The sequence below is a fragment of the Strix aluco genome, chromosome 1 (genome assembly GCF_031877795.1).
Source record: "Strix aluco isolate bStrAlu1 chromosome 1, bStrAlu1.hap1, whole genome shotgun sequence".
Lineage (NCBI taxonomy): Eukaryota > Metazoa > Chordata > Aves > Strigiformes > Strigidae > Strix > Strix aluco.
This window is the reverse complement of record NC_133931.1, coordinates 170,686,955-170,705,412: the sequence shown is the minus strand read 5'-3', so window position 1 is coordinate 170,705,412 and position 18,458 is coordinate 170,686,955. Positions and strand designations below refer to the sequence as shown.

Below are 18,458 nucleotides of genomic sequence, written 5' to 3'. Positions count from 1 at the left end.
TGCGTGTCTGCTTGCTTCTCAATCTAGACACAGAACCTTTAATTAAGCAGAGAATTCAAGAAATCTGTAGTTTATATATATATATATATATATTTACATGATTCCAGGCATAGAACGAACGAAACAGGAAAAGGCAGTTGTGCTAGAAGGTGGGACAATAAGGAAGAGAGACCAGTGCTTACAAATAGATGGGCCATTGAAGATGTTGTCTCTAAGAAATTATCAGTTTTCCTCCTAATACACCCACTTTCTAATTAAATAAAAGTAGATCTTATTCTTTTTCCTCTAGGAATGGTGAACCATTCTCATTGCGATCTCGGACAGGATTTGACAGCTTACATCAGGAATGGGCGTGAAGTTGCCCAGATGTGTCTGCTGAAGGAACAATTTTCCTGGCGATGACAGAAGTCTGGCAAGATGCCTGATAAAAATCTGAGGGGGATTTTTTTTTCCCCTCTTTTAAAACAAAAAATGGGGAAAAGAGAAACCTGTATGCATCAACAACACATATATGAGAAATATCCCTTTTTTATTTTTCTTTTTTCCAGATAGAAACACTGAGGTCTTCAGAAAAGACAGGAAATCTTAATACTGCCCTCCCCAGAGCCTCATCTATCAATCAGGTCTTTCCTTTGGCCCCAGAATATTCAATCTCTCTCCCTCTCTTCCTCAATTTGTTGTATCTTGTACAGGAACCCAAGGTCATGTTTAATATGTTTGGTTTTTTACACCGACAACATAAAGGTCAACATTTAAGTTAGGTTACGTAATCAGATCAGTCCCTTGTGGCTAACCACAGAGAAAAATAATTACCATTTAATTGTCCTCTTCTCCCGCCCCCCTCCTTCTGTCCCATTATTTCTCCCTTCCCTCTCCCTTGGAATTACTTCAGGGCTGATCTCAGGTTTATATGAAGTGGGCATCAATTTTTTTAAAACATTTAAGCAAGACTTCTGTCATAAAAGACTGAGGCATTTGGGAAGGAAGAAGATACTTTTTTTTTAATGCTGTTGCAAGTCAAAAAAAAAAAAATGCAGTGGGATTCTCAACAGGACTTAGACATACTGGCCTAGTTCATATTTTTATGCAACCAATATTCCTTGTGAGTATTGACTTTCCCTAGTAAAATCTGTGGGGCCCTAAGGGGCCAAAAAGTGACTGAGCTCCCTGGTGTTGTGAGAAAGTGATGGGTATAAATGTAATCTCAGAGTCTACCTTCATATTCTGTTAGAAACATTTCTGATTTTGGAAATTTCAAACTGAATTACTGCCTTGCATAGTTATAGGCTGGAAAGTGACAGGCTGAATATTAACCTGGAGAAGAAGGACCAGGGGTAACGATGTGTGCCAAGTAGAACACAACGTAGGAATAAATCCGAGTGCCACCGCTTCAATCCCACTGTGAATAAGGCAAACCACGTAATAATGTAGCACATTAGAAAGTGCATGCCCAGTCTACCAAAAAAAGCACTTATTCTGTACTCAGTGCTGTCAAGGCTGTACCTGTAGTACTGCTCTCAGTTTTGTGTACAGAGTTCAGGATGGATTTGGAAGCGTGCATTACAAGGCTCCCAATATGTATATGTCCTGTGAAAAGACCTCAGTGAAGCAAGGCTTGCACTTTGGGAGAGACAAAGCTATTTCAGTGGCAGCTAGAAAAAAAATGATAAATCAAAACTCTTTTTAATCATGTTACGTGACAACAGGCAATGGTTTTGGTTTGAGAAGTTTATTCTGGGCATTAAGAAGAAAATAATTTCAGTGTAGTGTAGCACTGGAGCAGGGCATCCAGAGAAGCTCTGACATACACGTCCTTGGACGTTTGCAAGCCATGACTAGGCAAAGCCATGGTTGACCTGATCTATGGTTGGCCGTAGTCCTGCCCCAGCTGGGAATTTGGACTCTGCTTGTCTCTTCCAAACAACTTTTCCATGATTCTTTGATTCTAATAGCATCATATTTCTCAGAAGTCACCTTCCCCAAAAGCACACTTTTAACCTTCTTAAGGGCCTATTGAAATTTTAAATGTGGCAGAAGAAATAGGATGGCTTGTTTCTTTCTTTCTCTCAGCTTAGACCATGGCCTACCATGGTTTAACTTTCACTGTGTAACTGGAGATTTGGCTTTCATCACGCGCAGTTAGACAAAATCCCACCACCCATGCCTGACTACCAGAATGTGTTAGCAGGGAGAAGGCATATGAAGGGGTCTCAATGCCTCTGGGAGGCATTGAGTCAATGTCTATGGGAGCTTCTGGCCACCTTCGACTAGCTAGTTCTAAGGGTCAGCCATTCACTTATAGCTGAGTTAGCTGGGGAAATCTTTGTAATGAGTCCTGTGAGGGACTAGAGCATGTATGTACTCCTGGATCCGTAACAAAATATTTTAATTGCTGTGCCAGCCAAACCTCTGTATATAAGTATGTACTTTTATGCCTCTAAAGAATGATGGAGACCAGAAGATCTTAAGCAGCAATATTTCCTTTATTCAAACATAGAAAAAACCCACATGGAAGACCCTCAAAACAGTTGCATATCTTCAGATTTGCAGTTCCTTAAAACTAGCTTTGACAGCTGAGCATTTGCTCCTAAACTGAGCTCTTCGTAGTGAAAGAACATCTTGATTCAAAAAGGAATTTAAACAAAATGAATGATCTGGATCCTGTGATCCCCAAGATTGCTGGTATTACTAAAGCCAGGGTTTCCTTTTAAACTTAGGTGCCTAGTGCCATTCGAATACTCTATAACATGCTTGTATGGGGTTGGTAGATCAGGCACAAGGTTCTGTGGTCCTGTGCCCTTCTGCAGCTGGCATCCAAAATGGCACTAGATACTTATCTTTGAGCAACTGAACTTAACTTCTGGTACGTAGGTAGACATCCACATGTAAACTTCCCCTGAAATAGTTTATTGCAGTCCGCTGTCAAAAGAAAGACAGTGAAATACAGAGGATAATTATTCCCATCCTTATCTTCTTAAGCACTTTGACTAACTGGGAAGGAATTAGGAAGGAAACCACACAGCCCAGTGAATAGAAGAAGGGACTGGAAAGCTCATGAACTGGGATTTATGCTTCAATCTGCCCTGAGTGGTACAAACTAAGTCAATTCCATGAATTACCCAGATCTCATAATCTTTAACATCTAGAGAGTAGTAGGAATATTCCCTAAGGTAAGGGAATCAAGTATGTAAAGAGATGCGGGTCTGAGATTCATCACACTGCAGCTAATGTCATCTTCATGTGAATACTGCAAGCAGCTGTTCAGGCTGTATAATATTTGATCTTATTAATGTATATAAAGCATATAACAAAAGTTACTGCACGTTGTTAACTGCTTCTTAGATTAAATTTAAATGAGAAGATGCGAGAGCTGTTGAGGAGTAAAAGTGTCTGCAGCCAGGGTGTGCCTCCTTCAGCTGTGAGGCATATAACACTGGATTTCATCCATTATTCCCTACTACAGAACATGCTGCTTTATCGTAAGTGATGGGGAGAGAAACATTTGTTGACTACCTATAAACTGAACAAAAAGAGGTGCATTCAGCAGCCCATTAGTGTAATGCTGTAATAGGACTGGAGGATACAGAGAAGGATTAAGCATTCTGCGAGAGAAACATAAACCAATATGAAACACATAGAATAACAATGCAAAAAAAGAGGAAAAGAGAGAGAGAGAGAGAGAAAAAAAAAAAAGAAACTTCTTTTCAGACCATGCACAGAATAATTCAAAGCAAATGTGGAGCCATTCTTTTCAGCAAGACAACCACAGTAGGTCACACAAGTGCTTGTGCATTTTTGTTTGTTTGTTTGTTTCTTTTTAATATACAACATTAATCTAGTGGTCCTGGACAGTATTAGTCAGAAATATCTCTTGAATGGCTGTGTTTGCCAACTGGCTGGTTTGTATTTATTTTGTAATTATTCTGATTATTTGATATATGCATTCTGTGCTTTTTTCCCCCCTACTAGGAAAATAGAAGCATCAGATCCCCATACGTTTCTCATATTTGCGCTCAAATGCATTCATGGAAAATATGGTTTGCTGAATCGCTGTGGGCAGGACTCATACATACTTTTCTAATGCTGGATGTTTGGAGAAAGGTTTTAAGTATACACTCAAGCCTCCACATTTTTTGTTTTTTTGTGAATAAACCATACCCTGGCTACAGAGATACCTGACTGTCCCTAAGCAGGCCAGCTTAGCTTTGGCAAGGCCTTTTAGCGCAGAATGTAGCTTTACATGCTCTGTAACCCGCTTCAAGTTGGCATTTTACCACAGAAAGAAATGATTCGGTCTCCCCCCACCAACGGTGCTCCTGTTCCCTATTGCCAGCCCAAACATTTATGTATCTGTGAGGTGGAATGAGAGAAGAGGCTGAAACTAATCCCCTCAAAAAAATAGTGTTGACCTAGATTGGCTCCCTGATCTGGCCCAGGGTACTGCCACACAAGTATTTGTGCTGGATTTGGCTCACAAATTTAAAAGACACAGGAAACTATGAACAAGACTGCTCTGGGCATACACTGCCTTCCATGATGCTTTTCCTGAACTGACAGACTCTTCCAGGACCATAAGAACGTCAGTGCCAGGACACCCGATCTGACTGTGGACCACTTCATTTATGTCCAGATTGCTTGGGTGTCATCCACGATATCCAAACCCAGCATTACCTCTGATATTGCAGCTGGCTGCAGCTTCATCGCAGCTTTAGTACAAGACCTGTACCCAGAGCATTGCAAATTTGTGTTCTCCCCAGCTAGGGTCGAAGACAACCACTCTCAAAAGGGAGAATTTTTACTTATGTTCTCCTTGTTCTCTTGTTTTTTCAATTTTTTTTTTTTTTTTTTTTTTTTTTTTTTGTAGTAACAGTACTGACACTGAAACTCCTGCTTTTCTTAGTCTTTCTTGTCTGTGTATGGGGAAGGAGGAGAGTGAAAATGGTGCACAGTCCGCTCTCACTCTTCTTTGCTCTTTGACTATCATTTTATATATGGCTGCAAGGTCCTTATGGTAAACCCAGACCTGTTCTGGGTATTCTGCTAGGGACCTCAATCTGTTTAGATCTGCATCTCTTCCTCTGGCATCTCTTCCTCTGTTTAATTTTCTGTCTCTTAGCCATCTTCAAGGTTTACAGCATCAAATTGCATAGGTTGATCTTAGGATATTCAAGGAGTACATATTATCTAGTGAGAAGGAAGACCATAATGAGAATACTGGAGGCAAACCAATCAGTTCATGACATGCAGTGTCAATTCAAGCTCTGAGGTATTTCATGATATTTAAGGTCCCTTCCAACCCAAACCAGTCTATGATTCTATGACTTCGATTTGCTTATGCTCAAGGCTAGCAAAGGGTCTTTGTTCTTACTGGGACAACACAGAAATTGGTTTAAAATGCACAAGTAGAAGCCTACTATCTCCTTGCTAGCCAGTGGTGCAGGGAAAGAGAATGCATTCTGTCTCATGCTATATCAAATCTAGCCCACAGTCAAGAACATAAGGAATTTAATTATTTCACTTTGAATTCAATTGCTTCAGAAGATACAATACAGAAAGCTTACAAAGCATGGTAACATCATAAAAAGTCTGGAATATAAATAGATACCAGTTAACAGGCATAAAGAAAGAAAAGACTGAAGCAGAAAGAGAAAGAAGACAAACCAAATGAATCCAAACATAGCTCAGATACTTTCTATTTTGTCTTTTTTCCTCCCCACAGACCTGTTTGTTGCCTCCCCAGGTATTTCCAGTGGCATGCAGCCTACTGGGCTTTCGGGGATTCACTACAAAGCAAATAGAGTACTACATAGGAGGAAAAAAAAAAAAAAAAGACTGTCAGATATGGTGCCCCCAGCTAGAGCTCAAATCCACAGAATCAGATCAGAGGTTTTTCCAGCTGAAAACTCCCATTCTTGCCCTTCCTGAATCCTTCTTACATTTCTCATACCCCGTGTTTCAATATCTTGCAGGTTATTTCAGTACCTCCCATGTTACCTCACAGCTCAGGGCAGAGCTATACAGCACCATTCCTTCACCTGCTGTCCTTCTCGTCCTCGCTCCACTTCAGACCATTGCAGTTTCCTTTGAATTGTTGTGTTGAAATCAACAAAAATAGAGTGCTTTGATTCTCTTCCAGTCATGACTATGCTGTTTCCAAAATGAAAGGAACAACAAGAAAAGGGGATGAAACCAGGAGACAAGAGGAGTTTTAATTCTTTTGGATTTCTGTTGGTTTTTTTCTTCTTTTGGAAAGGAGACTTGAGTGGAAAAGAGAGGAAGAAACCTATAGAAAAGACAGTGACAATAAACATCTACGTGTCCATAGTAGACCATCCATAACCAAGCTTTCCTGGAGCATACAGAAACGCATGCACACAATCTCACTGCCTTCTCTAGCAAAAACCCAGCAAGAATATGAATCCATGCATTTTAGCTCTTGCTCAGGCAGAAAGAGGGAAGTTTATTTATGTTTTGTCACATAAAATTTTATCTGTCCCTTGCACATATTTTCTGCCTGGCAAAACGTCCTAGGATTTTTAACCTCTTTGAAGGAGGTAGGTCCCAAGCCAGGATACAACCACAAGACAAATAACGATTCTTTCTAAGAAGGATCCTTAGAGAGAGGTTAACAAAACACGCTGGGCACCAGAAAGAGTGGGCAGTTTTAAAAATAAGAAAAACATACAGCAAGGGTATGAAAAGTTTTAGCTAAGAGATCCATAAAAAAAGGGGGGGGTGGGGGTGGAAATCATACATGCATCTATACTTATGCATGCATGTGTATGTGCAAGAAATAAGAAGATGGCACTGATACAACTTCTCCAGCTGTCAGGAAAGGTCACTGACAGAACCAAGACTAGAAGCTCGGTCCCTTCATTTCCTAGCTAGCAGTCAATGCGTTAGAAAACTGCGGCTAACATGATTTTTGCATAATTATTGCAAGAATGGGTAAATATGAAGCAAACTTGAAGAGAGAAATTGAATTTTTTAATATTTTTTTTCCTATATATTTGCCATTTTATTGAGATATTCAGCCAGAATTCTGGCTTCAACAGACTTAGAGAACTGATGTTTAAAAAGCATCCCTGTTGGTTTTTCCCACCATTTATAAACTCCATACAAACCCACAGATGTCAAAATTATTTAAGTGAGAACAGCTTATATTTTCTGTTTGACATTTTCCTTATTTTTATTACTAATGTCTCCTTCTTCTTGACTTGTACATATAGATATAATGATTATATTAGTTTGATGTACATTCTTGATGACTATTTTCAAGAGCAGTCTTCTACTCTTCTCTGCATTGCAGGCAACTTTCTAATTGCTCATGAAGAATAAAAAAAGAAGTATTTTCAAATTTTGCCAAAGCACATATTTTAAAGGATTTTTTAAACTGTCTTTATCTGACTACAAAACATTATTTTTTAGTTGCTGGTCAATTCACAACCTCGGAAAGTTCAGGTGGACTTTCCACCATGGTGTGAACAGGTATGGGGTAGGCATGGTGTGAGCAGGGATGGGGATACCATGTCACCTTTTATATCCTTGTTGGGGACCAATTCTGTGCCTCAGGGACCATTTTAACTCTCAGCAGGCCATTAGCAATCTTGCATCTATGGGAAATAGCCTCCATTCTTTCAGTCTTCATTTGCTATCCATAGAGTTAGAAAAGGTTAAATAAAGCATTTTTTTTCTTGGTCAGAAATAAACTGGCTGGTAATCTGTGATTTTATTTTTCCCCCAAGCAGTTTTTTTTTTTTTGCTTTAATTAAGCCAGGAAAATATACGTGTGTATATATATAGTCATGTAGTAATGCACTCAAAGAGAACTTGGAGGAATCTGCTGATAACAGAAAATAGTCAAAAACTTTTACTACAACTGCTGGAAATGTAGATCATTCAAATCAGAATGATCCGAAAGGAACAGTGGTTTCTACTCTTCTTTCTCATCCAGTCAGGAAAATTGAATAAAAAGATGTTGAAAAATAAGAAAACATCACTTGACAGGTGCAGCCATTGTGAACATTCATGTGAGCGTCTTTCTCACTCTAGGTACCCCTCTCACGTGAATGTCTATAAAGTTAAACTCCTAAACTCCTTTTCTAGTCAGCTCCTGAGGCGGATTCAGACACTCATCTAATTTGCCATCATTTTCTACTACACCATCTAGATGGATGAACCTGAGCCTTTATCGCAAGAAACTAGGGAGAGGAGTTACCTAATTAAATGCTTGCAGCTTAGTACTATTAATTATTCTGTCACTGCTTGCCCACCTAGGTTTCAAAATTCTCAGCAGCATTTTTTGAAATGTTTGAAATTTTTAAAACTTTCTTGGTTTTCTTTTTTATTATTACTATGTTTTTGAGTTTTATTTTGATTCAAATAGATTTACTGTAAAGGGGAGGGGGGGCTATAAAAGGACACCCCCTCTATGCTTTATCCTAAGCTATCTTGGAGATGCAAACTTTGCAACCACTTTTCAATCCCCTCTATTATTTCTGCTGCATTCAGTTTTTGACTAAAGTGTGTGGTAAAACGGTTGCAAAATTATTTTTTGTGTAACAAACAGAGTTAGGTTTAAAGAAAATCCCATTCCCTGTCTGGGTGAATATCCTAGGTCTTTATTTCTTGCTTTGTAGCTCAGGGCATAGCTTCTCTTGTCCACCAAGCAGAGTGGACCTTTGGTAGTATTGAGCTAACAGAAGCAGCCATGGGTACCTAATCCCTCAACCTGAGAGTCTACAGCATTCTCTTGTGGCTTGCAAGTAGTGCCTGCCTCATACACTTCCTAGAGTGAATTTTCCCAATTAAGTGTGGTCAGTCTGCTCACAGACATAGGCATCCTGCTTTGTCCGAAGCATTCCGTGCAAAAAAATGACCATTGATTTGGCAAGCTCCTTCTCCAACCTCTGAAAGAGTTTATCATGGCAAGGCAATGTGTTGTGCTGAGGGTGTTTCTATTTAAAACAGTCCTGAGCTAAAAGAAGTCGAGGGAAACCAGAAGGAGAAGGGCGGGGGGGGGGGGGCGGCGAGAGAAGGAAAAAAAAAAAAGAAAAGGAAGGAGGGCTGGTGAGTAGATGTTGTAGCCTGCTTCCATGACACATGAAGTGTGTGGCATGTGATATAAATACCATGACCTGGTACCACACTGACAATTGCACTTCTGCAGCAGTGGAAATGGTAGCTCAAATCAACATTGTAAGTGGAGATTAGGGGACTGTGACAATTTCCCTTGGCTAACTCCTTACCCTGAACTTTTCAGCAGACCTGCTGGGTTTTAAATACACATTACGGTTCCCATGACCTGCAGATAACCCAAAAGGAGGTGTCAGCATGTCAGGGCATGCACACATTTGATTTTCTAAGCAAGTACACCCAATTAGCTCTGTGGGGCAGCTCAGGGAACCACTCTGCCCTCCTGACTCCTTGTGCTCCCTAAAACAGAGGAAGGGCACTGAAAAGTGAATCGAGGCTTATGGGCTCCTCTTGGAGACTGAGAGGGGTTATATCAAAACCATGAAAAAACACATGAATTACCCACGACAGAAGAGAGGTGCATATTGCTTATGGTTTCCCTTGACATGTAACAGATCAGAAAGCCCTTAAATTCTCCCAGATGAACAGTCTAAACATTGATGCTTTTCCTTGAGAGTTGTGAGCTGAGGACCTGCTCTGCAGATGGGCTGAAAACTGCTTCTGTCTTATCCACATGTTGAGAAGCTGATGGTCTTTCAGGATTGAAGTATCTGCACATGCTGCTGGTATTTCACTCTTCTGTGGACCACAGTCCACAGCAACTGCAATGCTGTGCCCTAGCTAACCTCAGGACGCATTTCATTTCAGATTAGACCTTTGATTTAAAGTCCAAAAGAGAGTAAAAGCTTGTGTGTTACAAATTTTTCTTCTGAGTGGGGATGGTGACAGAGCTATAGATGTGGAAAGTGGGTCTATTGTTTGTGACATTCGTGAACTTTCATGTTTCTACTGGGGATGTGGTTTCCATTTTGTAAACGGAACCTATAGCCTAATAAGAAATCAGAACTGGATTTCCTAATTTTTGACAGAAATCTAGACTTCTTTATCTCTAGATCAAACTCCTTCAATAGCTTTATGAAATGAAGTCCTCTTCAGCTGAATTGGAGAGCCTGGGTTCCCTTTATGTTGAATTAAAATAAATGGGAGCACTTTTGAGGAACTGGTTTCATCTGACTAATTTTAATTTACTTTAGGATAAGACAAATTATGCTGTAGACTCAGTTAACTACAGCAGGTATAGCTGCACTGACTACAGGAAGGAGTATGGTTGACTGGTCCAGGTGGAGACATCTACAATGAATCCTATTTGCCTTGATACATAAAGGATTTAGACACATGGTGTGAGACATTCTTCACAGATAATTTAAGAAATGGGTCTCAGATCCCTATTCAGGCATGTGTATGTGTCTGCTCTCTGTTTGTCTGAGCTCATGTTATAATCAATGGGTTCCCTTTTGGGCAGGGTAAGATATTCCACCTGGTCTCCAGCTGCTGCTTCAGAAGGGACATTCCCTTTCTGTAGCTCCTGTGTCATATCGTGTTGTGTAACTGTATAAATGTCTCAGAAATCACAAAAGAACTCACTCACCCAAGTGTAGGTATCAGCTTTAGGGTGAGACAAATCCTCTGATCATACTGAGTAGTGTCAGGATTCATTCACACAAAACCAGGTACCAGGTGCCATTGGAGGTACTGTAGGGATATTCCAGACTGACACACTTGATGTGGGATCTGGGGGACACTTATACTTTGTCATCTCAAATGGCACCACCTGTGTTCATCTGCTGGACTGCTACCTACAAACTCTGAGTCTAGACATCCAATGCAGAAGCAGAAACCTCCTACACCTGGACATCTAAACTAAACTGTCTAAATGAGTAGTCTGAATCCAGGCATGCACCATTAGGCAAGAGGAGTTCCATGACAATTCATGTCCAGAAAAATAATCTAGTAGCCTTTGAGTTATCCTAGTGTATTGAAGATATCTGCAAAGAAATGACAGATATAACACAAGGCCAAGCAAGCAGTGCAGCTCTGGAAGGCCAGGTGTAACATAGATGAGATACCTAGGCTGTCTCAAAAGCTAATGGCTAACCACCAGACCCAACTCACAGGCACCTAAAATTTGTTAGTTCTGGTATTTCTGTCTGTGTTGGCTTTTTTCTGATGAGCATTGTGAAAAAGGCATTAAATTTCAAGGAGTTTCCACAGGAATGGCATAAAGCATGGAGGGAGCTTATAGGTAAAAAGATTCATGAAAACTAATCTTTTCAAGGTGCAGCTGGACCTAACCTCCATTGACTGCAGTGAAAAAGGAAGGGCTGTGTATATCTCAAGACTAACACCTAAAAGGAAGGAATTTTGCTTGCACCTCCCCAGTGTCTTGCCTGGAGCTGGGATTGGCCATGCTCAAGCAATGTGCTTAATGCTTTGGCATAAAATCTCCTCCACCTGCATTTGCTTTAAACTCTGTTTCATTCTGCCTTATTACTAGCTTAATAAAAATAATATTAATGTCTTCATTTCATTCTGCAGGGTTTGGGATTATTAGACTGGCAGCCAACCAAGGACTTTGCTGTAAATTACAATGTGAAGGTTATGTGCAAATGATATCTTGCTCCTTGAGTTACAAATAAAAGGAGTTTTCATAGGCATACAAGGGAAAAAACTGTGCTTTTTAAATAAAGTGCTACCTTTTGGTGAACCAGAACTGCCCAGAAGAACAAAGCTTTTTTGATTATTGTTTTGGTTTTTCCTCTGGTTAGGAGTTGTAAAATATTCTGCTTTCACAACATACATGCCAGTGTGAGTCCAGTGGTTGTGGTGACTCTAGTGGGGTTTTTTTTTTGTACAGGCTCCCATATTTACTGTTTTATTTCCTGAACTTCCAGATACAGGAGTCATGTGATTGTATGAGCCTCTCAGACTGCTATTTTTTTCAAAGATTGTCTTTCTTCCTTGCAGGAGTAAGAAATCCTTGAAAATGTGATTTCCTAAAGGCTTTAAAATCAAAAGTCAAATAAAAGAGATGTTATTGTTACTAGTGATTTTATGATTTTTCTATTGATCTTCAGTTTTTCAAGCATCTGAGTCATTTTTGAAAGCAGAGGACGCAAACCAAGGTCAATGTTGTGCCCAGATGCTGCACCAACCACACCATCTTCCTGAGTTCTGCCAAGCAAATGCTTTTGGATTACTCCCCCATTTCTCAAAAAATCTCCCCTACCAACTGGTCATATCAAACCATTCTGCGTGTTTTGGCTGTCAATGTTTTGGCTGGTGAGGTTTCTGATCTCCGAATTTCACGCTTTCATTTCCTGCACTAATGATCCTGTCTTGAACAACTGGATTTTTAGTCTAATAATAACTGGGTTAGTGGCACTCAAATTATCTAGAAAAATTGTTCCATTTCCATTGACTCTTGCACTCAGTTTAAGAACACGGGGCTCAGCCTTTAGTGCTATGATCAGTGAAGTCTCTCCATACGTAATGTGAGTGCATTACAAGTCTATGCACTGACATATCAAGCAGTTGAGTTATATATTCTCCTCTAAAAGCATAAGCTCAAGCTGCAATACTCTTAGCTTTTAGCTTTGAAAATCACAGGGTCTGTCAAAAAGGTTGCTTTGCATTAGCATCTTGCCTTTTTAGATCACTTGCTGAAAAGTATTGAGCCTTGATTCTTCAGAAAGGCTCAAGTTCTGCCCGTGGTTTGTTTAAATTACTGGGGACTTCTGTTACTGATTTCAATGAGGGCAAAACTGGGGCACTGAAACCTAAATCTATTAATCTCCCTGCATTCACCTCCTCAAGAAAGTTATAGCAGTAGACTAAAGAGGCTATAAAAGCTTTTGGAAGAACCTCAAGCATAAATCCATTGAAGTGTCAAAGCTGCAATACACCAAATGAGAAACAGAGCAGCCCCATCATTTGCAGAAGGTAGTTGTCTGAAGAAGCCTTCTGAAGTGGTTTTCTTCCTCTACAGAGTTGATTAGTGCCTTTTCTAACTTCTGTTTGCAATGGACATAATGTGTGTTCCTCAGCTGCCACTCTTCATTACCAATTTGGGGTTAAGGAAAATGAAAAAAAAAAAAAAAAGCAAAAGCAAGATAAAAAAAATTCCTTTGATTCAATTTCCTTTTGTTAAGACTTCCTTAAATATTATCATTAGTTGTTGTTTATTTTACTAGGATTGGAATGGGCAATTGTGGTCACACATCCGACTGCTGGCATAACTTAGACCAGAGAATCCCCAAATGTGATTACTGGGTCCTGCTCAAATGCCTACAATCCAGACTGAAGCAAATCTTTTATAGTTTTTGACTCTGTTGATCCTCCTAGAAAGCTCTGATCTTCGTTGATTACAGCTTCAATTGTGCTATCACTTATGATCACTGGGAATACATCCGCAAACAAACCAGTTTGAAATTTTTGCAGTGCTTTCTACTCAGGATTGAATTTTCTCTTCTACTTCCCAAAATCACCCAAGTCCTCACCTGAGTAAGCCCTCTATTTACAGCACAATAGCTGGGACTGGGAGAATATGGTACAACTGAGACTGTCCTAGAAATACCCACAGAGCAGGGACTAGATGGACATGCTTGAGCTACCCTAATTTGCCTAAAGTGAAGTCATCCTGACTGTATGGCATTTCCCACATCAGCTGTCTGGAATAAAGGATAACTACTCCATTTTCTTGCTAACACTTTCTTGTGAGACTTAAGTGCACCAAAGTCTTATTCTGGAGATAATAATGTGGAGTTTCCCTAAATGGAGTTAGGAAAGGCATTTCCCAACTGTGGGCAATCTTATCCAGTCAAAAATTGTGTTTAAGTGTTGTTTAGTATCTATCATTCACTGAAAGTTTCATACAGATAACAAAAATAATGAAAAAAAAAATAAAAAAAGCTACAAATTCTAAAATTCTGTACTTTATCTAACTAGCTAACAGTCATTCATTACATACCTCCTTAACCCACTGGCAGTTTATTAAAATTTTCTGTAAAATAAGATATAGAAATAAGTCCTTCAGTCTGTTCGTGCAAATTAATGTTCATACTTACCCGGGTTGTTCTTGGTCTCTCTATGCATCTGAAAGAAATAAAGGCACATATAAATTAGCATATAGAAATGAGCATATTTTTACAAATTTATATACTATAGAATAATAATAAGCATTTAACCTCCATTCTCCTTGGTCCCAATTCCACCCACAGTTTTCTCCATTTCTGTTGAATTGTGTTGGAGAGTTTAAAAAAGTTCAGTGAACTCAGTGTGATACTGGGAAAGATGTTTCTCCTGGTTTTGGAAGCAGGGGCCCTGAGTCTCAAGATACGGAGCATTGCAGGTGAAGTTCAGTGTACGGAGACTGAACTACAGCCTCTGGAGCCATCTCACAAAGAAAGATAGTTAAAAGCAATGGGAGGGATTTATCTACAAAGTCACAGACCCAAATGCAAGCTTCTAACAGAGGAGTATGTGCATGAACTTGACGCTTGAGTTCCCACTTTAATCTACAGGGATTTAGGCTAAGATGCAGCTGCTGTGTTAGGCACTGTTGAATACATCTTGGCTGGTGAAGTATCTCAGATAATAGAGTCTTCTGTGTTGGAGACCACCTTGGCAGGATGTCTAGTCTAAAATCCTGCTCAGAGCAGGGTCAACACCAAACTCAAAGCCAGTTTTTCAGGGCTTTGTCCAATCAGATCTTCAAAACCGCTGAGGATGGTCATTTCAACACTCCTATAGTCAACTTATTTTGGTGCTTAATTATTCTTATAGTGATACATAACCTTCATTGTTTCAATTTATAACTGTTCTCCCAATTTATTCTGCTGTGTGCCTCAGTAAGGAGCCCGGCATCATCTTCTTAGCAACCTCCCCTTAGGAATAGGAACGCAAGAAGTTTTGTAGCTGTGTGAATGTGCCGAACATTTTCTTGATCCAAAGATATCATCTTCCCATTTTCACCTCCATGGATGATGAGCCCGTTCCACCCACTGGTCCATAAAGACAGTCCGTCATCTGATGGTCAACTCAGGAAGGGTTTAGGAGGACATTTGTGTTGGCAGATTCAGGGCATTGACTGGACAGAGTCACTCTGGGTTGACTGTCCTCCAGATTACATGTGATGGCACTCCTGAGGTCTGGTTTCTGTACATATACATAAATAGTCTAGCACAGCAGCATGGGTGATCTTCAGACTTCCTGGAGGGCCCTGCAGGGGTCAGTCTGTGTGGTGGATCAAGGAATGTGACCTTAAGAAGGCCCTTGGGAGTGCTGTACAGGCAGTCTTATATATTGTAGATGCAGTCCCTGAGCCCGAGATATATCTGGGCTGTGAGCCAGCACACAGGTCAAGAGGCTTGGTGTGCTTAAAGCCACTCAGATGCTTACATTTCAGCTAGGAGTGAAGACATAGTCAATCTGCCATTTTTGCTGAAACATTTCCTTGTCTTTACCTCATAAATCTAGCCAGCAGACCTTGGCTCTCTGGAGCTCTGCCTATTTGTAATAGTGAACCCTGAAAGCATTCAACTTACAGCACCAAGTAGCTGTCTGAAGTAATGGTCAGCCATGGGGATGGAAAGAGAATTGGCTATGAAAATGACTGTGTTTAATGTATCTGTTTAATTCTACAGGTTTTCTTTGTATCTCACAGAGGGAAGATGCCAAGGAATAGCACTGGTTCATTGAGACACCAGTTTTTCCAGCTGAAAACTAGTCAGCCTGAAGAACTGATGCCACGCATGAAGGCAGGTCTGTCAACACACACCGCAGATGGTTGGGCTTCACAGAGGGTGGTGGTGGGAGTGAGCAGGGGAACAGGGGCCTCAGGTGCAATCAAGGGAGGAAGCAAAGAGTAAATAAATATCTGGGCATGCACTACAGCAGCCAGCGTCAGTGGTCAAGGACACAGGAGAAATAGTTGTGGGAGATGGGCAAGAAAGCAATGGCCTCACAACCATGGAGGAAGGATGGTGTTAGAGCCAGATGGGGAAGAGCTTGTGGTTTATCACTTTGGGTCTTGTGATGACAGGGATCTAAATAGTAAAATTTATTATTCTCTTCAGTTAAAAGAGTGCAAAAATAGCAATGATACAGCATGAAATCAGCATCTTGGGTGACCAGGCAGCTCCAAGCATCAGCTCAACTGTGGCAATTTACCACAATTGGGAACCTGGACAGCTGAACCTTACTGTAGGCTGAGTTGCATTGCCAGAAAAACTGCCCTATTCTCTCTAATGAAGCTGTACATATTTCCTCAGATGATCATCTACTGTCTTCATTGTAACAGAGTTGTAAAGATGTTTACCCACAATGAGAAGCTGGGTTTGCTCTGACCAATCTGGTATACACAGCAGAAGTGACTCCGACTCCTTTAGTCCACCTGTCTTGATTTACACTTTCTATGGGTCCTGCCCATTTTTTCACAGGGTGTGGAAACTTCTGCACTTTGAGGTGTTCAATGATATTTTATCTTCGATGAAAGGACATATAAGCCAGCAGCCAATCCATCCAAGTTAGAAGAGGCCTCAGCAGCAGAAAATAGCCACTGTATCCCCTACCAGCAACACCTCAGCCCAAAGCAAGGGGTGAGGCAGCCATATATTTGAAACGTTTCTTACTAAGAGAACCCATGATCAACAATCTAGGAGGCCCACAAATGCAGCAAGGACAGCAATGATTGCGTTTCCCCTCCCAAGACTCTCAAAAGCTTATCTCTGTCACATATTCATTGTATGTCTTTAAATTACATGAAGCCCAGAACCTTTCAAATATTTAATGTGATAACAAAGGTAGATGTCTAATTATCTTGGCAGACGTGGGCTTTGATATGAAACACTGTTCCCTAACTGCAAATCAGACACTGTGTTAACCCCCTAGCCCTGTTTTCTGGAGGTCAGTGAGCACTTCTGAAACAGGTTGTGGGGTTCTTTTCTTCCTGAGAATGCCTGCAACGTAAGATTCATCGGTTTCTTGAGGGTAAAAGCTGTAGGAAACAATACCCTTTTTCTCAGGAACCCATACATCACTCCTGCCTTCATGTTTCATAATCCTAGGACTGTAAAGAGCAGAAAAGCACAAGTGTGGGTTTGGTTGGTTGGTTGGCTTTTTTCCTTTGATTTTGCTTTTATTTCCTCTGTTAGGAATGATACTTCTGTTGCTAAGGGCTTAAGCTCACAGTCATGTTGTATGTTCCCCTGCAGCCCCATGGCATCACTCACACCTCATGCAGAGCAGGGAGGGGGTATTGACTCACTGTAGGTATCAGCGAGGTCATCAGCTGCTACAGTGAGGGAAATGCAGAGGCTTGAAGTCAGCTCTTGGCAGGTGGAGTAAGGTGGGTCTGAGCTGTAGCCATCAACGTCCAGCCCGTGGATCAATCTGAGCACTCCAGTTCCAGGGAGGAACAGCAATCTCAGGCAGTTTTTCATGTTAGTATAGCTTTCTTTAAAGAAAAAACAAAAGTATTAATGTCCATTTATCTCTGGCTAAGTTTGGGATTGCTTTATATATAAATATACACATACATACACATTTTATCTTATGATGATTACATTTCTAATTACAGCATACAGATCTTTCTTGGATTTTTTTGGCAATACCTGCAAAACAACAGGCTCGTAAAAATGGGTGGGTCTGTTTTTTATGTTGTGTGCCTGTGTGTTTTGTTTTCCAAATCAAGCTGGAAGCCTTGTAGCCTGGGCCTTGCCCAGGAGAGCTTCTGAGAAAAGGCAGGAAGATAAGAGCTCTTGTGAAGGGAAGCAGCACCACTGATATACCTCAAACTACACAGCCCTGCAGTGGAAAACATTGCTGTGCAAACTGTCATCACCAGAGGCTGATAATGAAGATGCAGACTGCAGTTTGTAGAGTGTGGAAGGCAGCAAGCTAAGAGGAGGGGCAGCAAGGCACCGAATGCCAATGCTGTACCCAGCAACTGGCTGCGCAATTAACTCTTGCTGTACTCACTGCCTGTCTGGCCAGACCCCATCTCCCCACACCCTTCACCTTCTCTCCCCTTCTAACTCCCAGCCCACCTTTTGAAGTAGGGCCCTTACCCCATGATGCTTACTACAACCACCCAAAGCAGGATTTCAATGCTATGTTCCCTACCTTCTCCACCCTTGCCCCATTAATCCCTCTCTAACCAGAGCTCTCTTCTCCCTGAATTTCTTCTAGATGAATGGTCCAAACCAAGACCTTAACTCCATTTACCCTTCTCCATGCCTGGACTGTTAGAAATTCAGACACCTGGTATTGTAGGACTCGTCTCCTGACTAGATGCCTGCATTCTCCCAGTCCCCAGCCCACAGGGAAGGGATGAAATAAGAAGCATCATAAGAGAAATCCATGTAAATTAGTGCATTGTGACATAGTCCAGTCAATTGACACATGGGAACCTGAGGACACTCTGA

General features: G+C 40.8%; 1 long non-coding RNA gene across 1 annotated transcript; it reads right to left on the bottom strand.

Moving 5' to 3' along the window:
* Positions 1-5,575: 5,575 nt before the first annotated feature.
* On the bottom strand, positions 5,576-17,768 carry LOC141934610 (uncharacterized). The gene is made up of 4 exons (XR_012626371.1): positions 17,646-17,768; positions 17,300-17,488; positions 14,100-14,127; positions 5,576-6,283 (listed from the first exon to the last, which is right to left on the bottom strand). It is a non-coding gene; the product is annotated as an uncharacterized LOC141934610 (long non-coding RNA).
* Positions 17,769-18,458: the final 690 nt, after the last annotated feature.